Genomic DNA, 22,966 nt, shown 5'->3' on the forward strand with positions numbered 1-22,966 from the left:
CCTTCGAATTTGAGAGTCCTGATAGGCCTACTTTGCTTGAGTTGACGCCTAGTCCTGCAGAAGAAACCGAGTTGTTGCAGCTCAGCTGCGATCGCACTGACCCTATGGATCTGTGACCTTATCGTCATTCTGGATGAGCATTTCGTCAGACTATCCTGTCCTCAGTAAGGCCAGTATTTCTATGCCTATTTCTTTCACTACCACGTGCGAATTGGGATTTTCTGTGCGCACAAAAATTAAGACAAAGCACAAAAACAGACTGAATGCTGCGCCTGATATGCGTGTTGCGCTCTCCTCCTGCACCCCGGACTGGAACGCGCTACAAAAACACAGACAGGCCTATGTTGAAATGGTACAACATGTTTTCTATAATTTGTAATCTTTTTGTAATTATTACATATTTAGTTCCAATATTTCTGGTTCAATTGAATGTTGAAAATAAGAAGAAATGGGCTATATGTTATTTTTTTATAGCCTATATTTAATGTCCAATTAGGCACTTGGATAACTTCTTTAAATATTGCTGGTTCAATTATTCAGCGAGAAGTGATAACTTAGTCTGAGATAGCTTATTAACAATGGCAATAGGCCTACAAGTTCTGAAATAACAATAAAATAAACTCTAGATAACACAGTGACTGCTGAAGTTGAGGTCACCAAAAATGCTAAGCATCATCCGCATGAATGAGGCTGGGCTATTACACAACCCCTGTGGCATCCTGTTGTACTCGTGCAAGCCCAGCAGGGTGGTAAATGCAGTGTACTTCTTGTGCTCTTCAGCCATGGGGATGTTGTAGAAACCGGATGACAAATCCATTGTACTGAAGTACATGTTTCCACCCAAGGCTGCCAAGCAGTCGGACTGATGGGGAAGTGGATGAGCATCCTTTTGCGTTCTTGCATTCAGCCACCAACACCAGTGGTGAGGCATACTTGCTCACAGACTTCCTAATAATCCCCTGTTCCTCCATTTCTGTAAGAGTTTGCCGCAACTTCTGGGGGCAGGTGGCACTCTTCGATAGGGCAGCCGGAAAGGCCGATCGTTGGTAAGCCGAATGTGATGAACAAATCCCTTGGCTTCACCACAATCTAAAGCATTCTTAGAAAATACATCATTGTAGTTTTCGAGTACATTTACATTTAGTCATTTAGCAGACGCTCTTATCCAGAGCGACTTACAGTAAGTACAGGGACATTCCCCCCGAGGCAAGTAGGGTGAAGTGCCTTGCCCAAGGACACAACATCATTTTACACGGCGGGGAATCGATCCAGCAACCTTCTGATTACTAGCCCAACTCCCTCACCGCTTAGCCATCTAACTCCCTGTTAGTAACTGGACTAACTTCTCTTTTCCACTATAGTCAGTATAGCAGGAGTCAAGATCTATATCGCCGAGACCAACAACTTGCAACCTCTGCCTCAGATCTGTTGGGCTGGCAGCTGTAGGCTGCTTGTCAGGGGTGACCTCTTTTACATAATTAGCGCCTTGGAAGATCTCAAAATCTCTACGGCCAGACATGGGGACACATTTGCCAGTTTACAGTTCCTCTTCAGAGTGACAGGCTTGTCAGACAGGTTGGTCACCTTCATTGGTACCCATCTATCACCCCACATAGGCGTAACGACCCGGCCAACCATGATGTTATGTGGCATACACTTAGATGAGGTAGCAGGGACTGCCACAGGAATTTTGAAGGGCAGTTGCTCTGGCCTGAAAAAAGGGCACCCCCCCCCCCAAAAAAAGAAAAGAAAATAGCCTGCCTACTAATGATAATAATTCAGGTCATGCATTACTTCCATAATTTATTCTTCTTGTTAAAACAAAATGTTGTAAACTAACCATCAGAAGACATGTAGCTAAGTTTTCCTACCAAAAAATGTGCATGTGATAACGGGCTGTTTGTCTGGTAGGCAAGCTAGCCATCTGATTATTTAGGCTAAACGTGGCAAACTGAGCCTGGATTTATGAAGGTTTTAATTGATTTCATAAAACTTGATGATGATTTTATTTGTTATACATTTCTACAACTTAAAACTCACCTTTTCTGACAACGTCAAAGCAGTTTTTTTATCGACACAGAATAAAACAACCGTGACCGTCTCTTAAGTGCAAGAAAATGCAGGCTCAGGTGGCGGTCGCGTGCAGTACCGCAGAGTAAACAGATTAGGAGGCATACTCCTCCCCCTTGTGACTTCCACTCTCGTTGCCCATAGGCTTATCGATTGGAAGTGAATAGGGCTACTTTTGTAGCCTTTATGTTTCGGGTGGCGATTTTTAAAATCTAGGTCTACATGAAATTTTGCAGCTGTTTAAATTCACTATTATTTATTTATTTTCCTCGGAGGGGCACTTTCACTCGAGGAGGGCAAAAGGGCAGTTGCCCGGGCAACCTTAGCCATAGCCTGTTGTTAAGTCAACCTCTAGCTAAATTAGAGTGATGAAAATTTACAGACAGCTGGGCAGAGTTCAGTACCCTGCTGGAATTTCGTTTTTTTTGGGTTGAAGATACCCAATTACAATTGTTTTCGATTTTTGTTGGAAGTCCTGCTTGATCTGCAGGCAGCACAGGCACGCACTGCAGGTCTTCCTGTTTTGATGGTTTGGAGCCTGGCAGGAAGGGCACAACCTGGTCTTTGGCTTTGTCATTTCTGCAAAAAAGAAAGAAAGTAGGGATTTTCTCTAGTCTATTTCTTTTAAGTGATTAGAATATCAATTTCTAGGCAGCGAAAAACCCCAATAATAATGTGTCATTTTGTGTGTGCATAAAATTCACATTGCCAGTTGTGTAATTGTATTTGTAAAATGCATTAAGTTGAGTATACATAATTTATATTCATTTGGTCGACATTTTGTAGTGGACCTCATTTGAGAAGTCCGCTTTCACTTAGTGTATCACATGATACATTTGGAAGTAGCCATGTAAGAAGCGGTCATCATTAGAACAAGTATTTTCTGGGTGATTCAAAAGGGTGTCTCCTCACCCCGCTGCTTCAAAGGGCTATACCAACATTTGTTAGCCAAAATGGGTGATAAAAGACCTCGGAACCTAATAGTAGCTTTAGTAGGCCTCTACTAACCCATACACATGGGATATATGTCTTATAATAAATGCCTATTGTCAATAACTCAAAAGGCTTACAGTCAAATTGGGTGAAATGTTACAGCATTGTAACATGGAACAGCTTGCATGCGTGTAGATGTTTTTTATATTATTATTAGTCCTTTAGCCAGGTAAAGGAAACTTTAGAAAATGAATTGTTTAGACTACTGCAATAATAAATAAAACCTGGCCCAGACTCACTCAAAACAATGGTGAGATGTTTGGCTCTTAAAAGAGCCGTTGGGTTGTGTATGGGAGGTCAAAGGTTGGTTAAGGTGTAGGGACAAGGTAAGTGTACTGGAGCTGCAAATAAAGGTAAAGACAAGTGATTACAAAGTGTGTTGCATGGTTATAGCAAACTAATCTAATGATCAGACATTATAATGCTCACTGATTAAATTGATTCAAAATCTACTAGTTCCATTACTGATTTGCCGCTGCGAGTAAGATATGGTAGAATTGAAAAGGAAGGTAAACCCTAGCCTGGATCTGCAAATCGAGATGGCCTACTATTGTATATTCCAGGAGATTAGCCCGCTCAAAAGGAGATTAGCCCGCTCAAAAAAGCTAGAAAGGAGAAACTGGCAAGCTGGCTAGACTAGCTAATATCCCATTTGGATTGTAGATAAAAATACATAAATGCGAATAATCTTAACATTGACTGTCCCTTTTAATATTAAAGATAAAACATGCAAGTTCCTCAAATCACAATTTTGCATGCCAGAATCAGAGCAAGATATTAGTGTCAATTTACCGGGAGAGGGATGAAAAAGCACTGAAGATTTACCGCGGTAAAATTCACAGGGTAGCCTCTGGGGTTGTTCCAATACGAATGCGTTGATCCTTTTTCATGTCCTTGTCCTACCTCGCTAATTAAGTGCATTTCCCCATAACTCTTAATTATATACTTACTAGGGCTGCACGATTATGGCCAAAATGATAATCACGATTATTTTGATCAATATTGAGATCACGATTAATTATCACGATTATTTGTTGATTTTAACCTAATCAAATTTTATGGTCACAAAGCATTGTACCTGCATAATGGATGTGAATAAAACTCAAAATTTATAATCAATAAAAAACTATTACGCAGGGCTCGACATTAAGGCTTGTCCGCTACAAGTGGATTTTTTTGTAGGGCAAGTGGAAGAGAAATTTACTTGCCCCACTGGACAAGTTAAAACTCACAAAATAAAATGCCATGTTACTTCATGTTATGTTCCACTCATTACGTTTATTTTACCGATTCTATTTTACCGAATTCTGCATTAGCAAAACACAGATCTGTGTTCGCTCGAGTGGCTTAGTCTCAAGATCTCTACAGACCTTGCAGCTAATTTAATGCTCAACAATTGAACGGGGGCTTATTACTTGAAAGAGGAACTATTTACTGTGTCGTTTCAGTTAAACTAGGGCCTTGGAAAACTGTGCCTTGCTCAAGAAGGCTAATGGCTAGTAGAACATAACATTTCAGAATAATTTCAGTAAATCAGGCAGCGCTTCAACCCCCAGTTAAACGTTATACAGCTTGCAAACTAACGTTAGCTAGCATCGCTAACGACATTGGCTAACTCAACTTCGGTAGGCTATCCTCTGTATTTGCAAGCTATCTAAACTTATACTATATCTAAAATAAGGCTTTAGGGATTAGCGAAGGCAGGTCACAGGTAGTCTTTTTTTGTTTTCTTTGTTAAGATTTCCTCACGTTACTCTGTCTGTAACCGTCTACATCTGGAAACTGAGCTGCGTAGTGCAGGGAACAACACTGACTGGCTCATGGAAGCACGTGATCAGACATTAGGTGTATTCGACTCCATGCAGCGCCGCAGCCGGCTGCAGCCTGCAGATTGGAGAAAGAGTTTAGCCCAATACATAAAATGAAAAATTTTCCGACTTAAGGAGCCGTTTATAACCCCTCCCTGACTGCAAGCGGCAACTCTCGCTGGTCGTTTCATGCAGACACAGAGAACGCACCTATTGGTTTACGGAGCGCTAGATTGACTTTGCAAAAAAAAAAATCTTTGATACGGAGTGTTCTATTAACGGAATGACGTATTTTAAATATCGCTCGATCACGCGAATTTGATCGTGGGAAGCCGAAATCGTGATCGTGATTAAAATTTGATTAATCGTGCAGCCCTAATACTTACTACAACGTTCATTTTGAGATACAAATTCTTCATATCAACAGTGTACAAGTATAAATAAATACAAGGAAATCCTATTTAATAATACATAAATCATAGAACGTCTAGCCACGGTCACTGAAAATATTCCGCTAGAAATTTGAACTTTTTTCATTTTTTTTTCAGAATCGATGCAAAATTTCTAAAAACTGGATGGACATAACATTAACCCATCTTATTGGTGAATTATCAATGTTACTTTCGTGTTTTGGGGTTGAACAATATCTAAGGATATAAGAAAATTATTCCGTATACAACTGCATCCCACCCTTCCTCTATCCAATGGGAATGATGCTCAAAGCGTCCAATATCGCCTCAAATGGGTTTACATTGGAGTCAGTTGAAATCCCAGTTCGTCTCATATTGACGCGAAAGGGTACCCTGTGCGTCCACATCCGATGCCTAGGGCCGTGACAAAGCGTTGGTATTTGACGACTTGGGAATGAGAACGGGTTGTGTATTTTGACATCGTGGCTGGCCTAGGGCTACGTGTTACAATGTATTACAATCAGTGGCGATTTCTTTAAGACTGCAAAGGAAGCTCAGCTTCCCCTGCAAATTTTTTTTTTTACGGTCAAATATTTACTATTGTGTTAACATTTTAAATGCGTTAGAACACGTTCATATTGAAGATGAGTTCTTTCAGAATCAGGTACATATATTAGCAGGTCGACTGACTGATCCCCTTCTCATACATTCCCGTAGCGTCACAGTGCATTTCCCTGTTGAAGCTCAGAACAGTTTTTTTCAGTGCTTCGAAACTATACGGTCATTGGATGAATGCTGAGATTATATCCCGCCTCGGATGCTCAGCGTCTCTGGGGGTGAATGGTGGAGTGGGCTGGCCTGGACGCTGGGCTTCCGCGTGATGATTGGAGGGTCTGTCGAAAGACTGCATCTCCTTTTGATTGACAGTCATTTTGTACTACAAAAAGTCACCGAAGCTATTCAAGCTCAGTCCCATCGCGGATTTTGCAACTGTGGTTGAAAGACAAACTGCAGCAACCTATTTCTTGGTATTTGCTTGGCGAGATTGCTAACCAATATTCATCATACATTTCATACAGTTATACACCACGTTCCTTGTTTCAGTTTAACCTAATTTCCACATTTCCTCCTTGATTAATATTGTTTTGTTAGATCGTTTGTTCATTCATTAATTCATTCAGTAGGCTAGGCTTGTCGTAGGGGTGAACTAGCCAGTGAACAACTAGCCAAATAAAAAAAACATTTTTAGGATGTAGGCCGAAAATGAGATTCTCATCTTTGAAAGACCAGCAGCCGCCACTGATTACAATGTATCACTGATATTTTTGTCTGTCACAATTAAATTACCAATCCCTCTCTCTCTAATATATAATGATAAAAATCATAGTAATAATAGTATATATATAAAAAAATATTTTGGGGGGGGCTCGGGGAGGCTTCTGCCCCGGGCCCCAGATGTCCTTAACCTGGCCCTGGCTGCAGTTGATATAACAAGATATTTCGGCCATAACTTGCTAGCTTATTAAATACCCTCGTTATTTTGTGTGTTGGTGATGCTAGCTAGCTAGCTGGCTAATATGTAGGCTGTAACTAGCTAGCTAACGTTAGTGCACTTTCCAGCTAAAGTTGCTTCAGTTTTGCGCTCAAAACCAGCACACTCATAGTCTATCCATAGTTTTGGCTGGATATGTAATCAAGTACAGTTCCTAAACAAATTGTAAGATTGGATTATTACCTTGCCAGTCTTTAAATTGGAAAGGTAGGTCTAACATTTTAGGCATTCTGTGTGGATTCATGTGTAATGAGAAATTACACTAGCTTTAGTTTGCACTGTAGATATTTTGTTAGTGATGTATTATGAGCTTTTAAAATGTTAAACCATCAATTTTTACTTTTCGCAGTCATTGTTTCCTTGAATGAATAAATCCAAAATTGTATGTAGGACTGTACACATTTCTGTACATTCAAACGTGACTCTTGATTTTACATCAACTCACTATTTCTAATATTTGTCTTTCAGATTCTGCATGATGGCAACCTGTCCAGCTAGGTATATTCAGTGACTGACAGGTCAAAAAATGAATAGACAAACTGTACCAGTGAGTGATTCTGCTCTTAGAAGGAGAGCGAGAGTAGAGCTAGGCAAAATACTTACTGATTTTGAAGGTGCTACATGTATGATTGAACCCATAGCTGAAGAGATAGTAGAGGCAATTGTTGTAGACTGTCCTGCAGATGAAGCTGTAGACAATGTACCGTTTGACAATTTTTGTTACGATGACTATGTAGAAGCTGACTGATGGGGATCAGGAGGAACTCTCTGATAGTGAGGAAGGTGCTACTCTCACTGACCGGCTTTCTACTTCAGCTTTAAATTTCGGTATATCACACATTACACTTACTGCTCTTTTGGCTGTTTTAAGATTTTATCACCCTGAGCTTCTCAAAGATGCCAGAACCATCCTTAATACTAGTTCAAGTTTCAAGTTTATTGTCATTTACTCATAAACAGCATTTATCAGTAATGAAATTATTTGTGTGTAATACTAAGACTAAATATAGAGAAAAGGAGCTTTGTAATGGTCTTTATCACTACTTTGGCATTGTCTCTGCCTTAGGAAAGACTTTATCTACACTTAAGTGCAAATTGGTAAATGGTTCTTGCTTAAGACTGCTAATCAACATTGACGGACTGCCGCTCTTCAAGAGCTCTAATTTACAGCCATGGCAAATTTTGAGTCTACTGGTTACTGTCCCTATGAAGGAGCCAGTAGTGATAGGTCTTTTCTCAGGTACCAAAAAACCTGACTCAAGTATCATATTGTTAGAAAATGTTGTGGCTGAACTAGCTGGACTTGAGAAAGGTTTTGATTTTGAGGAGAAAAGATTCACACTGAGACTAGAATCGGTTATGTGACACACCTGCACGGTCATTTGTCAAGAACACCAAAGCACATAATGGGTATCATGGGTGTGACAAGTGCAGTCAAAGTGGAGTGTACATGGATAACAGAATGACATATCCACTTTTAGACGGTATAACCAGAACAGATGAGGACTTTTCAAGGCAGGCTGATGAAGAACATCATCACACCTTTACAGGTGTTAATGTTAAAATGGTCTCACAATTTCCGCTAGACTATATATGCACCTTGTGTGTTTAGGTGTAGTCAGGCGGCTGATAAACCTTTGGCTAAAGGGGCCACTGAAGTTTCGCCTACCTTCCAGACTTGTAATTAGAATCTCTGGCAGTCTTGTGAATATGAGATTTTACATTCCAGATGAATTTGCTCATAAACCACGATCACTCTGGGAAGTGGATAGGTGGAAGGCCACTGAGGGTAGACAGTTTTTGCTTTATACTGGGCCGGTAGTGTTGTGTGGTGTTTTAGATCCTGTGGTGTATTACAACTTCATACTGTTGTCTACTGCTATTGCTATATTGGTTAGCCCCAAATTGGCTGAAACTCATACTGATTATGCAAATTCTTTATTGCACACATTTGTCAGTCATCATGGTGAGCTTTATGGTAAAGACCTAATTGTCTATAATGTGCATGGTTTAGTTCATCTGGCACAAGACTCTAAGAACTTTGGCTGCTTGGACTCAATCTCCTTGTTTCCATTTGAAAATTACTGGGGCAAACTCAAAAAGTTAGTCCGCAAACCTTCATATCCCCTTGCTCAGATAATTTGAAGACTGTCTGAACTAACCTTAGTAGACACCAAGCCTGTAAACGAGACAAACTTAAAAAAGGAACATTCCCAGGGCCCTGTACCCCTTGGCTCTGTGGTTCTTCGAAAATATGCTGAGATTAAATCGGAAAACTTTATAATTAACATGAAGTCAAACAACAACACTACATTTGTTATAGGGAGCAATTTTTGCAGAATCGTTAATGTCATTGAGTGCAGAGATGATGTGTATGTAGCTTACAAGAAGTTCACTGACATGTCACCATTCTTTAGTTGCCCCATTGACTCGCGTTCCCTAAATATAGTCTGTGTATCACAGCTACAGTCAGACACCCACTTTGCAAAGGTGTCAGAGATCTCACAGAAGTGTGTAGCAGTGTTTCCCACACATAGACTAATTTGTGGCTGTGCGCCACAGAATCAACACCGGCCGCCACATATTGCGTTTTGTGAAACATTTTTTTTATCGCTATTTAGGTTAAAACACGCATCGTATTCGTTCAGCTGCATTTCCTTTCCCCTGCCCTCCCCCGTCTCTCTGTCACTCATGCGTCTTTCTCACATATGCACAGTCACAACGTCAGCACACGTTAGCAACAATGCATACATACGCCGTTCTAGTAAGATCGGCAGTTATATCAGCGAGCTTTCAGCATTAGTGCCGTAGCTAAAAGTCGAGGAAAGTTGAGGCTACTTTTCGCTAGGGACCTTATTCGAAGGTTCCCCTTCGTTCTTTTGGTGAGAAGTCTCAGGAGCCAGCTACTTACCCGGCGTCCTGGAGCCGACCAGTTAAATAGTTGTTTAGCACTAGCGTGGCTACATGCATAATGCAGAAATGATATTAGTTGTTGTAATTTAGTGAAGGTGTGAATCGTTTAGGATTAATTAATATTCAATGTAACAAATTATTAACAAATTAACTGTGTAACGAATTATTAACAAAGGAATTATTACGACCCCGCCACCTCCCCCCCCCCCCCCAGTCGGACAACCCCCACCCCCCTCCCCGCCACAACTAGATTTCTAATCTGTGGGAAACACTGTGTGTAGTACTACCCTACCAGGACAAGTTTGTGGTCATCCCTCTTTACCAAATGCAAGATTAGGGACCTATCCGATGACATTAATCTTATTTTTTTTTTAAATTTACCCTAAGGCCGAATCCCAATACTCCCCCTTTTTGTGTCTTATACAACCCGTTCTCCGTACGTCGCTAACTCAGGTAGATGGCTTTGATTGTTGACGATTTGTCATTATCTTGGATTGTTTGGGTCTTCGAAGCTCATCCTGGACTTGCTGTCATAGCAACAGGTCCGTAAGCTTAAACCTGCTCGGGAGCAGGTTTATTTTATGTAAACACGATTAGATTGAGGCTTTACAAGCAGAGGTGATACAGGAAGTCTGTGACAGACATGTCTTATCCGTTTTTACTACAGGAACCTGTTGCACCGTTTTTACTACAGGAACCTGTTGCAAGAATAATGAGCAGAATTGAACATAAAACCAAATTAATTGCTCATTGCGTTATAGATAGGCTCCTTAACAGTGTTGTATAGTAACGAAGTAGAAATACTTTGTTACTGTACTTAAGTCGTTTATTGGATATCTCTACTTTACTACTTAAATTTCTGTTTACTTTTACTTCGCTACATTTTGCAAATAAAACTGATACTTTTACTCTGATACATTTCCACTGAAACCTTCATTACTCGTTACAAAATCAAATCATCTTTAGAAAAAAAATATATAATGAGAGCGATGAGTCCAACGTCGGGGACTGTGGTAGACCACAGACTGCAAGCAGGTTTGGCGAATCAGTGGTCCTAGCGCACGTTAATGCACCCCGCCCCCTCAGTTACTGTTGCTACGTCTTATGAACTCGTTCATGCACAACACTGTCTGTGTCAGTGATTCTTTTTGGAGTAGGGCCTAATATCTCCGCGATATCCTCCAGAACAGATCAAGGCAAAATGGACTGCAATATGCGCAGTGGAAGGATATATCCAAAACATTAAGATCAACAACCAAGGGGACACAACAATAATCAAAGCCAAAGCATACAGGTCTCAATTAAAAAATGAGAAACCCCACAACCTTTTCATAAAATACCACCAGCACAACCTTGTAGAGCCAGACTAGTCATGTTCTTTCACCTCTGGGTAAGATCTGTATATAATATTTCAAGCTAGCTAATAGACTAACCTACAAAGATTATTCTTATTCTTTATTCCATCTCTGGCGAGGTAGCTAGCTAGCTAGTAAGGATGGTGACAATCTAAAGTACAGTACAGTAACTTAGTCTAGCAGTATGGAGCAAGATAACTAACGTTATAGGGATGTGTGTGTATGTTGCTGAAAGTATTTCACAGTCATTGTACTGATAACTTGCTTGTAAAACTGATGATCCTGATGTAATGCTATGTCTTTGTATCAGATCGCCAACTTATTACTCTCAGGTTGTGCCTTGGGATACTCGGTAGTAGGTTGCCCATTAATAAAATGTTGCAAAGATTGACATAAAAAAAAATCATAATGGCTTTTTGTAAGGCCCAGTTTATAATTAGTGTGAATATAGAGGGTTTTCACGGCGCGTCATCAGACCGGAAGTCGCCATATTGGAGGCACTCCGCATCACAACAAAGCACAGGCACTGAAGTATATACCGAACGTCGTCAAGGAAAATTGTTAATTATTGCCGTGTTTAAATTTGTACCAATAGGACAGATCGAGAAAAACATTTGCAATATTATCGACTTCCAAAAGTTATTAAAAACCAGGGAGAGGAATGTCAGAGATTATCAAAGTACAGGAGGTGCTTGTGGTTGACAATGCTCAACCAAGATCTACCAGGGAAAAAACAAGATTGAGAGTCACTTGAGTATCGCAATGATATCATACAGTTAAGGTTAGGTTGGTTAAAGACGTTATTGCATTACTTACTTTGGCCTTCACAACACAACGGTCGTTGATAACTTGGTACTGCGTCTCCCTCACCCATCCACACACCATCTGGTTATAGGCCTCCAAACCTTTGTAGGATTTAAGGTCTTCCGCTGTGTATGGGCTCGGCGAGAAAAACAGGTAGTTGACCATTTCGGGAAATGCAACTGAAGGAAGAATCCCCGGGTCGTCACGGATCCAAGAAGGAGCTAACTCCTAGGGATCTGCACCGCCAATAAATCGTTATTTCTCGAAATATCGCATTTTCTTGTGGTCCAAGTCCTTCCCCATATGCCTTTGCATATTGGACGCGTTTTGATTAGCTTTTCGGTTGTTTGGACATGGCTACATACACTTAAAGTATTGTTGGAGGCTCAAAAGTGGTTCTTAATGGTGTAAAAATTAACAGGCTTAGGAGTCGAGAAGTAGATTATAAATGTTTTCGTCTTTATTGCATAGGCTCTTGGGAACACACGCGGAACTTCTCTAGCCAGAGAAGTCTGACATGTATTCAATAGACACGTACTTTTATACAGTCCAACCCACGTCACACAATTATCTTGGCACCATTCAGACAACACATACTTTGTTCAAGATAAACAGATGTGTCCACTCTATTTGTTGGTTTCCTATGATACCGGTGGTTATAACTAGGGGAACACGCTATCAGGTCATCCTGACCTGCCTTCCTGCTGGAAAGAACATTCTAACGGGAGGGGTGAGTGACTCACAAAGAGGTTCTTGTCCCATAACTGAATATGGGACAACAACACTGTCTCAACTTTAAACTATTTCCTTACTAGGGGCTGTTTCTCCTCCTCAGCTGACCTCTGTCCTGGGCTACTCCCTGCACGTACCACCTCACCCTACATAGGCCCAAAAAAGACCCCAACAATATCCAAAGCGCTTAATATTCCATTGTACTCCATTCAGTTTTTTATACCGAGTGCCTCCACAGGCGCCGCGCATCCGGGTTACCGCCTAGAACGTGACGTCTGTGAAAACCCTCTATTATTGTGTGGGGGAGGGGGGGAGGGGGGGAGGGGGGGAGGGGGGGCTTCAGAATGGAAAGGGGATGGAGAGGGGGGAACAAAACAATTTTCAGTTTCAAGTAATGATACTGAAGGGTTGTTACTTTCGGTGCTGCTTTAGTATTGCCTATTGTGTATGCCTATGCTCATTCTAGTCGGAATAAACTTAATCATTCTCGAAATATTTACCCTTTCAGGGCTCCAGACTGCGAACAAATGGTCGCATTTTGCGACCAGTTTTTGAGACAGTGCAAGCATTTTTTACAAGCACTCGCGCATGTGCGACCTATACATTTTGAATTAATTGGGTGTGCACAATGTCAGCACACATTAGCAACGACGCATAGATACAACGTTCTAGTAAAACAGCGATATCAGCGTTCCTTCTGCATAGACCAATTATTTGTTTGTAAACAATCGGGATGCGCACGCACTGTGGCTGCAGAAAACTGGGAAAGGATAGCATTTTAAATGGCAAAAGAACCACACGGATAATACAAATAGTTAGATTTAAAAGACCAAAAGCGTTGAGGAGGACATGCTTTTAGGAGAGAAAGCGATTACCCAATGATCTGTCGCATCAGAATTTTGATTTGGATCACGAAAGTCTTGAAATTTGAGTGAGAATGTCGCCCGGTACAGACCGCATAGTCGAGCGGCAACCATGTCTTCACGTCATGTCACAAAGTTCATAATTTTACACTTTTACAGTCAATTCTACATTTAAAAAGTCGAGCAGGGCAGCTTTCAAGAGATATGGGAATTCTGCTTTTAGTCAGCTGGTCCAATTATTTTTCTGATTTGTTTAAACTGGCAATCTGAGTGAGACTACATCCCAGTTACACTGTTTTGACGTTAGCCTCAGTCAGACTCGCTCACTGGCAGTGTGCACAATGTTGTATTTCACTCCATTCTACACCAGAAACGTCAGGGAGGACTGCCTAATGTAGATACAAGTCTGGTGAAGATAGCCAGAATCTCGGATTTCTTTAACCTGTCTGTTTCATTCGTCATTTGCCTGAGAAAGCGACCTCCGTTAGCCAGGCTAGTTTTGCCCGATCACTTGGACAGGATATTTATTTAAGGGTATCGGGGTCAAGTGACTTTTGAGCATAGACAAGTGAACGTAAATGTATTTGTCCAAAGGCCAAGAGCCTCAAAAAGTTAATATCAAGCCCTGCAATCCAGTGGCCAGAGATATATGATGACCTGAACAACACTCCAAGAATAATAGAAAGGGGAGAAGTTCGTCTTTTGCAACCCACATGTGCAGTTGAGCCTGCTTGACAGTTGTGTGACGTAGGGTGATAATTGGTCTATTAGTACCGTAGCTTAAAGTCTAGGAAAGTTGAGGCTATTTTTTGCTAGGTACCTATAAACCTAGCTAAAAGTCTTGGAAAGTTTAGGCTATTTTTCGCCAGGTTCCTACGAACATGTCTTAATCTGCCAGACAAGTGGGTGCCCCTTCGTTCTTTTGGTGAGCAGTTTCACAAGCCCTTCTTACCCGGCGTCATGGAGCCTAGCAGCTAAATACTTATTTAGCACTAGCGTTGCTACTGTATCCCTGCCTGTGTTTGAGCTGTTGTGCTGTTATACTCTGCAAGTATCGTATTGTGGTGTCGGAGGACTAATCGAAAAGTGCATCATACATTTAAAGGGGCAATTGACTGTTTTTTTGGGGTATTTCACACTGTTCCTTAAGGTCTCTGAATAGGGTATGTAACATTGGTTGGGTTGAAAATGGCCCGGGTGCTGTTCTATGCCCTCTGACAGATCCGCTGAAATGTAAAAGAAATAGCTTTTCTCCTTTTATGGTATGCTCATTAATATTTAGATAAGCTGCGCGCTGATTGGTTGGTTATCAACGAGTGAAGCTGGGAGCAAAAACGTAACACGGCCAACAGCAGCACTCGCTGAAACACCGAAGTTGGAGACTTGAAATAAAAACACGCAAATAAATCTATTGTGTCTACACAACACTGTTTTCAACAGATTGACTCTGTATCATTTGAAATGATAACATTACTTGTTTCCACTGTTGTTGAAGCAAACTGGATTGACTTAGTGGGTAGAACGTTAGGCTACAGCTTAGCAACCAAACCATATTGTGATTCTACTCGGCTTCAGTTAGCTGCTAGGCTAGCTCTAGATATCTTGCTGTAAAATAACATGACAAAGATCTGGACAAACATGCATCGTGAATTGTACATTTTCATTACACAGGTTATTTATTTGAATGAAACACAGTCAGGAACATGAATCAACGTTAGCCCCATTGCCAATAAACTAGGCTAAATTATCACACATTCTACCTATGCTCTTGCGTTAACTAGCAAGCTAAACTTGTTTAACGTCACTGTGTCCAATCCCGACCGGTTATTAGCTAACATTCTGAGAAAATGCCACTTCAAATATTGATAAAAATGATTGTATCACGTTTTCAGCTGATTTACTGATTTCACGTTAAGCTTTAACTTCCTACCTTTCGAGCTAAATATTGTAAAAAAAAATAGAGTTAGCTTATCCTTTACTAGAGCCGGTAGAAAGACGCTGGCGCCGGTAAATTAGCCGTGCGCTACCCTTGTCCAAACCCGACCACACTTATACTTGTAGTAAACACTCGCTGCTGCTGTTTTTACGGGGATATTAACTTGATCCAGGGTCACCAAACTGACCATAATGCTGTCAATATATCCGGGGACAATAAGATATCACGCTTCAACATCTCAAAACTATGCGATTAAGTCTCAATTTGACTGTTTACCACCACCTGCTGGATGTTTTGTTGAACTCTTCTCATGTCAGAGTAGAGAACGTCGCCCGAGCGTCGCCTGAGTGGTCTTTCGGCTTTCTCTCATCAATGTAACTTTCCTAAATTATTTAGATATGTAAACGTCCATATATGTTTATGGAATTTGACACGTAGATTGTTTGATATGTCTAAAATAATATTACTTACACTTTGTTAGCGATTGCAAAAGAAAATGGTGGCAAAAAGACAGGAAACTGGGTGTCCAAACCCCGTTCGGGTTTGGACAATAGTAGTTTACAGCGGTTGGGATTGGACACAGTGACGCTACATGCCTACAGTCTAGGTGTTACTAGTAACAGTTACTAGCAATGCTAACGTATCCTGTATCTAGAACCTGCCTTTCTCCAGTTCTTTCAAATAGATTATCTAGACAGGCGTTAGCAATAAGCCAGACTGCTGTTCGTTTTCTGGCTATTTTTCGGAAGCTTCCCTTCTAATGCCGACTACAGCTAGTCTAGCTAAAGTCATTTGATGTGTGTAGAAACGTATTTAGCATTCTACCTGTCATGCTATATACAGGAAACGTTAGCATTGCTAATAACTGTTAGCACAACATCATACTGTCCTTATAGCTTGCGGTTGCAATGAGCATACGGTCGGAACAGCACCTAATTCCAGGTTCAGCTTCCTAGCAAATCCTGCTTGAAATTGTCCAAGGTTGTCAAAACTGTCTTGGGTTAAATGTTCAGAGCAAATGAATGATTGAGTGTCGAACTTGACCGGGATCTTCTCATAGACAACAGCAGCCATGCCTGTTGAATGTTTGGCTCCTTGGGAAGACTGAGTGTTAGCCTTCCCTGTACAGCCTGGAACACAGCATTTACGACCGTGGTCCATTTTCAATATCCTTGTTATAATTCAAAACGTTCTTCTTTGTAATTCCTTATAAGTAGCCTACACAGAGCAGCGCGCAGCTAAACTAGTATGGGAGATAGACGCTACCTTAGGCTGGTCTGGATGTAAATTCTGGGGCGTGACAAAGAAACAGACCAGAACCAATAAGAGGGCGATCACCGGTCCTACGTAGGACCGGTAGCTTTGTTGAAAAGCTAGCGTTTTACAGCCAAATTCTTTCTTTTTGAGATTTGAATAGGAAAGAGGTGTCAATGGACTTTGATATTCACGGTATGTCTAGTTTACCCACCGAACTGTCGTTATTCAACTATGACAAGGTAAAATCGGTTTTGCAGTCAATTGCCCCTTTAAGTCATTTGGCTAAGACTTGCATGTACAGCATGTTGCATGTTGCATGTTGCATGTTTTTTAACTTGCTTTTTTCATAACAGACAAGTGTGTGACAGTGAGCCTGAGGAGAAGTCTGATGATGAGTATATCACACTTAGGGGGAAGCTTTGGGAACCCATGTACAGTACATAATGTCACATTAAATAATGTATTTAAACTCAAGCTTATATGGTGCGTCGCACACCCCACAATTTCCCCAGAAATTGCCCCAGGGGCAATTCTAGGATCAGACCTTTAGGGGTGCTCAGCCCCCAATGAGAATGTGACATGAATACAGTGCCTTGCAAAAGTGCTAAACGTAAACCCCCTTGCTAATATTAATCCCTAATTTCACTGGATAACAATTATGTATTATTAATTGTTATGCAAAATATTGAATGAAAAAACTAAGGATGTCCCTTTCTTCATGAACTACCAGCATCAATTATAATAAACAATATATTAAAAAAATATTAGGAGTGCTTGAGCACTCCTAAAAAGGGTCTAAAATTGCCACTGAATTGTACCCTCTCTAGTTACATTAATAAATGCATTGCAGGTCAATATAAGGTGTGCCCCTAAATTTTCTGCTTGCGCTCCTAACATTTTCAGTCAGGGGCTACTGTGCTCCTAGTAAAAAAAGTGAGTCTGGAACCCTGCCCTTTGCTTTTTTATTAACAGCATTTACTTGTACTTTTACTTTCAATACTTAAGTACATTTAATATCTGAAAATTACTTTTGATATTTTAGTACAGAAAAGTTCAGATACTTTTAGACTTTTACGCAAGTAGTTTTCTAAACGGTTACTTTTACTTGAGTCATTTTCCAGTAAGGTATTTTTACTTTTACTCAAGTATGGCTTTTGGGTACTGTTCCTTAAGCACAGCGCGATATGCTGGCCTATACTTTTTGAGAGGATAGCCTATCGTTTTTTGTGAGGGTGTCATTTACATCATAAATTTGTTGAAACCACATCATATGACATTAAAGATGATAAATGAAAATACGAAAGTATGAAAATAAATGAACATAGGCCTAGCTCACTGTAATAAGCGATAAAACGCGTGGTCATTACTATACATTTAATTTGGTCTGCTACTTTTTGCCAGCCCTCTTTCTTGGATTTTGCAGACTTTGAGGTGTTCCCTGGCTTTCTGATTAAATCTTCAAATTCGGAGTATCCTTCAAACAAGCTGTTGCTCTGTTGTGGAAAAAATAGGACGCTCTCTTTGGCCATGGTGAGCAGCCATAGACTTATGTGAGCAGCCAATAGCAGCGTTGCTGATCAAGTTTTCCACTATCGATACATACTCCCTTTTAGACCAACACATAACTCAATCCAGCTATACTAATTATAAACAACATGGGTGTTCGAAGAACCGAATTAGCCAGATCATAATTAGCAAGATTAGGTCATCTTGGATGGGTAATTTGATCTCAGATGTAATAAGTGACGTACGGAGAACGGGACCCAGATGACTATTTGGAGGCCAGAAGAAAAATGAAGGAATACAGTGAAACAGCAGGTCTGCAGTCTGAGGATGAGGGTTCTCAAAGAAAGAGGAAAAAAAAAATGTTTGAAGGGGTTACACAGTGTGTGATTGTGTGTATCGCATGTTGCATGTTTTTTAACTTGCTTTTTTCATAACAGACAAGTGTGTGACAGTGAGCCTGAGGAGAAGTCTGATGATGAGTATATCACACTTAGGGGGAAGCTTTGGGAACAAGTGGGCGTTGGTGTGATGCAGACGTGCTTTTCCGCAGCTCCCAACAGGTGGACTTTATATTGATCGAAAAAGACCAATAAACCAATGTTTTACTATTTAAATAGTTCCAGGACATTTATTTCACGTTTCGAAGCCATTTTTTCTTTTTTTTTCAATCTCAAATATGTCAGGTTCAGGCAAAACTAAGTCAAAGACACAGCGGGCTACATCTTCTGCCTCGGCTAACCAACTGACTCATGCTAACGAGGAAGAGGAAGTAACTGCAACCATGCTCCGTGATATAATAAAGGCTTTGAAAGCGGACATCTGTAACTCAATTTAGTCTGCAGTCAAGGGATTCCAAGCTGATCTTGCTGCTGTCAAGGCAGAGATAACTACAACAACAGGAGCCCTACAACAGACGATTAATCTCCAAGAGGGAAGACTAGCTGCTGTGGAGGACCATGCTACAAAGGCTAGCGATGCCTTAGCCGAAATGGAAGTAGCAGTCACTGCTCTCAAAGGGGAGATTCGAGCACTACAAAATAAATATGAAGATCTTGAAAACAGATTGAGGAGGAACAACCTAAGGATAGTTGGTATTGCAGAGGGGAGGAGGGAAAAGCTCAGAGTTCATTTCCAACTTGAAAGACCTGTTGGATCTCCACGAACAGCCACTTATCGACCGGGCTCACCGATTAGCCCAAGTCAAGCCAAAGCAGGGGCAACCACCCAGACCTTTTATTCTGAGGGTCCACTTCTTCCACGTTAAGGAACAGATTCTCAGCCTGGCACGGGAGAAACAGAATCTCCAAAACAACGGCCTGGCCGTGCATATCTTTGGAGACCTAACTGCTGGCGAAGCAAAGAAAAGGGCAGCGTTCAACGACGTAAGGAAAACTACAGAACATCACGGGTGCCCGATTTTGCTTCAGACATCCCGCTACATTCAATTACAATGCCCGGCCGAGATGAGCATCTCTTTACGGATCCACAGAAGGCTATGATCTATGTCAAATCAGCCTTGTCAGAGACTTCAGATTCAGAATAGACACTGCTGGACTACGACGGCCTTCTGATTGAAAAGGTTTAAATATAATCTCCCTATTTTCTTCTCAAATGGTTAACACATCTGTGAATGCTTAAAATATGGTTCATAGTGGGCTATTCACACACGGCGTTGGTGATAGTCCTGACTCACAAACATTTCAAGTTTATCCAGTGTTTCATAATAGGTATGTAGGCTTTCGGTCTAGCAGTCATTATTTTGTGACACCTGAAAGGGTTTTTTGTTTTTGGTTTGAATACAGCTGTAGTTAAGCAGCTTTAAAGCTAGTGTTAAAGCTTTATGTGGGGGTATAGAGTGAGTTTGCACCCATGTTGGGGATGTGCTGGGGGGTTGGGCAGAGTGGGTTTAATGTAGTAATGAGTCTCTGTGTTTTCTATGTGTTGTTCTTTTACCCTCTTAATGTGTTGTGGTGGCCACTTTATCTCTATGGTTTTACCTTCGCTGTGAACTTTATAACAAAAAGTTCCCTCTGAAAGTATGGGAGCCTGCATTAATTTTGCTAGCTGGAATGTTGAAGGACTAGGTTGACCCAGTAAGCTCAATAAGGTGTTGGCCCATTTGGATAGCTTGCATATACAGATTGCATTCCTCCAAGAAACTCACCTCTCTCTCTCAGATCATACAAAACTAAGAAGAAAGTGGGTTTCTCAGACTTTTCACTCTCTTTTCAACAACAGAGCCGGGGGCTGCTATCATTATGCATAGAAATTTTACATTTACGGCTTCAGATGTCATTGGTGATAGAAATGTAAGATATGTAATTATGACTGGGACTCTTTTCAATACCCCTATGGTGCTGGCCAATGTTTATGCACTTAACTATGATGATGAAGGTTTTTTGTTAGATTTATGTCATCCATCCCAAACATTGACTCTCATCATCTGATAATTGGAGGCGACTTTAACACATGCTTAAACCTAATGTTAGATAGGTCATCCCAGAGAAAAATGGCTGCCTCCAGGTCAGCAAAGGCAATTCACACTTTTCTTAGAGATTATGCAGTTTTAGATATATGGCGTTCTCTCAACCCGACTAAAAGGGCTCACTCGTTTTTTTCTGATGTTCACCAAACCTTCTCCCGTATTGATTATTTTCTTTTAGACAAGAAATTCGTTCCATTAGTCAGGGCTGGCACAGATGAAGCAATTGTCATTTCAGATCACTCGCCACTCTTTCTTAAACTGAAATTTAATGATATACCTATAACCCATCCATGTTAGAGATTTAATAAAACTATGCTTTCAGATGATGATATGGTTAAGTTTATTACCACTCACATTGATGTCTACATACAAACAAACTCCACTCCAGACGTGTCCCATAGCACAGTATGGGAAGCTCTCAAGCATTTATGAAGGGCCAGTTAATAGCTATGTCATCATTTGCAAAGAAACAGCGCACACAGACATTAAACAATCTAACTAATAAAATCTCTCAGATTGATAATCAGGTAGCCAATGGCACATCGCCTGATCTGCTCAAAGAGCGCCTTCTTTTTCAGACATAATTTGACACGCTTGCATCTCTGGATATTGAAAAAATGCTACTTAAATCCAGGCATTGTCACTATGAGTTTGGTGAGAAAGCTCATAGACTTCTGGCCCACCAGCTCAGACAATCCTCTGCTTCTAATATCATTTCACACGGGACTATCTAGAAATAAATAAAACATTTAGAAACTATTATATATCTTTATATACCTCTGAACAGAGCTGCACCCTCCTTGAGATGGAACAGTTATTTTCAGATATTGGTCTTTCCCCAGATTGACCGAGTCACAATGCAGTCTCTAGACAGGCCCCTATCTCATGAGAAGGTTTCAAAGGCTTTTTCTGCTTTACAAACTAACAAAAGCCCTGGCCCTGACGGGTTTCCTGTGGAATTTTATAAGCAATTTTCTGCAGAGTTGGTACCGGTATTATTGAATATGTATAATGAGTCATTTGAGTCAGGCAGTTAACCAAAAACATTGCGCAAGGCGCAATTTCTTTACTATTGAAGAAAGGTAAAATTTTAGCCAAGGTCCTGGACACACGTCTAGAATCCATACTCCCACATATCATTTCTCCAGACCAAACTGGATTCATTAAAGGCAAATTCTCCTTTAACGTGCATCGACTTTTCAACATAATCTATCACCCCTCAAAGTCTGCTATACCTGAAATTTTCGTTTCATTGGATGCCAAAAAGGCGTTTGACCGGGTGGAGTGGAGATATTTGTTTTATACATTTGAACGGTTTGGCTTTGGACATACATTTATATCATGGGTCAAGCTGTTATATGTTGACCCTGTCTCTTCAGTAAGGACAAATAACATTTCATCTGAACTCTTTCCAGTCTGCCGTGGCACACAACAGCGTTGCCCCCTATCACCTTTGTTGTTTGCAATAGCAATTGAGCCTTTAGCACTGTCATTATGCCAGACAATACGACTGACCAGGATTTTTAGGGAAGGTCAAGAACATAGGGTTTCCCTATATGCAGACGACTTCTTTATTTATCTCTCGGTCCCCTCTCACCTTAGCCTGGTCCTAACCAGACCCTCGTACATTTCATTTGTACAGAGGGTCTGGGATCGCTCCATTGACAAACGTTAACTTCCTTGAAGGCGGGTCCTCTGTTGAAGTTTAAAACTATTGGATCTGCCCAGAGCCACTTTGATTTGCCATAACCAATCGCAAGCGTTCTCCTTAGCCAACTCCTTCACCACTACTGTAACGGAGCTAGCTGCCGTAGCTGGAAAATCACACTTTTCCCGAACCCCGTGGGGAGGAGGGCCACAACATCATGGCCACCAACAAAACTCAGCAAGGAATGCTCTTGCTCCGGCTTTAACCTATGGATATTGGGCAGCGTTGCCACAACCGCAGAATAGCTTCGCACGCATCTTTCTCCCCCGCCTTTACTGAACTACTCAAACTAGTGCACGACATTAACGTCATCGTTCTCAGTCACTCCCTCTGTTCGCTGATTGGACTTACAAAAAATGTGTTTCTGAAAACCGACTTCAAAGTCAAACTCCCAGACCTAGTACAGAAGCAAAATCCAAATTGAGCGGAAGTACGTAGGAGGGCAGAGCCAGGCTACTCTCACCTACCATCAGCCTTAAATGTATCAGACACATTTGGTAAGCTATCTGGCTATATATTCTACAGACATGAAAATCCCTCACCTTTCGGCGAAATTCGCCGTTTTTGAAACCAA

General features: G+C 41.0%; 1 protein-coding gene across 13 annotated transcripts in view; it reads left to right on the forward strand.

The window, feature by feature from the left end:
* Positions 1-22,966, forward strand: part of LOC124470004 — a 121,433-nt gene that overhangs the window by 86,424 nt on the left and 12,043 nt on the right. The window contains exon 1 of one of the 13 annotated variants that reach the window (XR_006956365.1): positions 17,655-19,778. The exons of the other annotated variants lie outside the window; for them this stretch is intronic. The gene's annotated coding sequence lies outside the window, so the exon portion shown is untranslated. Of the gene's footprint in view, positions 1-17,654; positions 19,779-22,966 lie in introns of those variants that run through there. 13 annotated transcript variants of the gene reach the window in all.

This window comes from Hypomesus transpacificus, chromosome 8 (genome assembly GCF_021917145.1).
Source record: "Hypomesus transpacificus isolate Combined female chromosome 8, fHypTra1, whole genome shotgun sequence".
Classification (NCBI taxonomy): Eukaryota; Metazoa; Chordata; class Actinopteri; order Osmeriformes; family Osmeridae; genus Hypomesus; species Hypomesus transpacificus.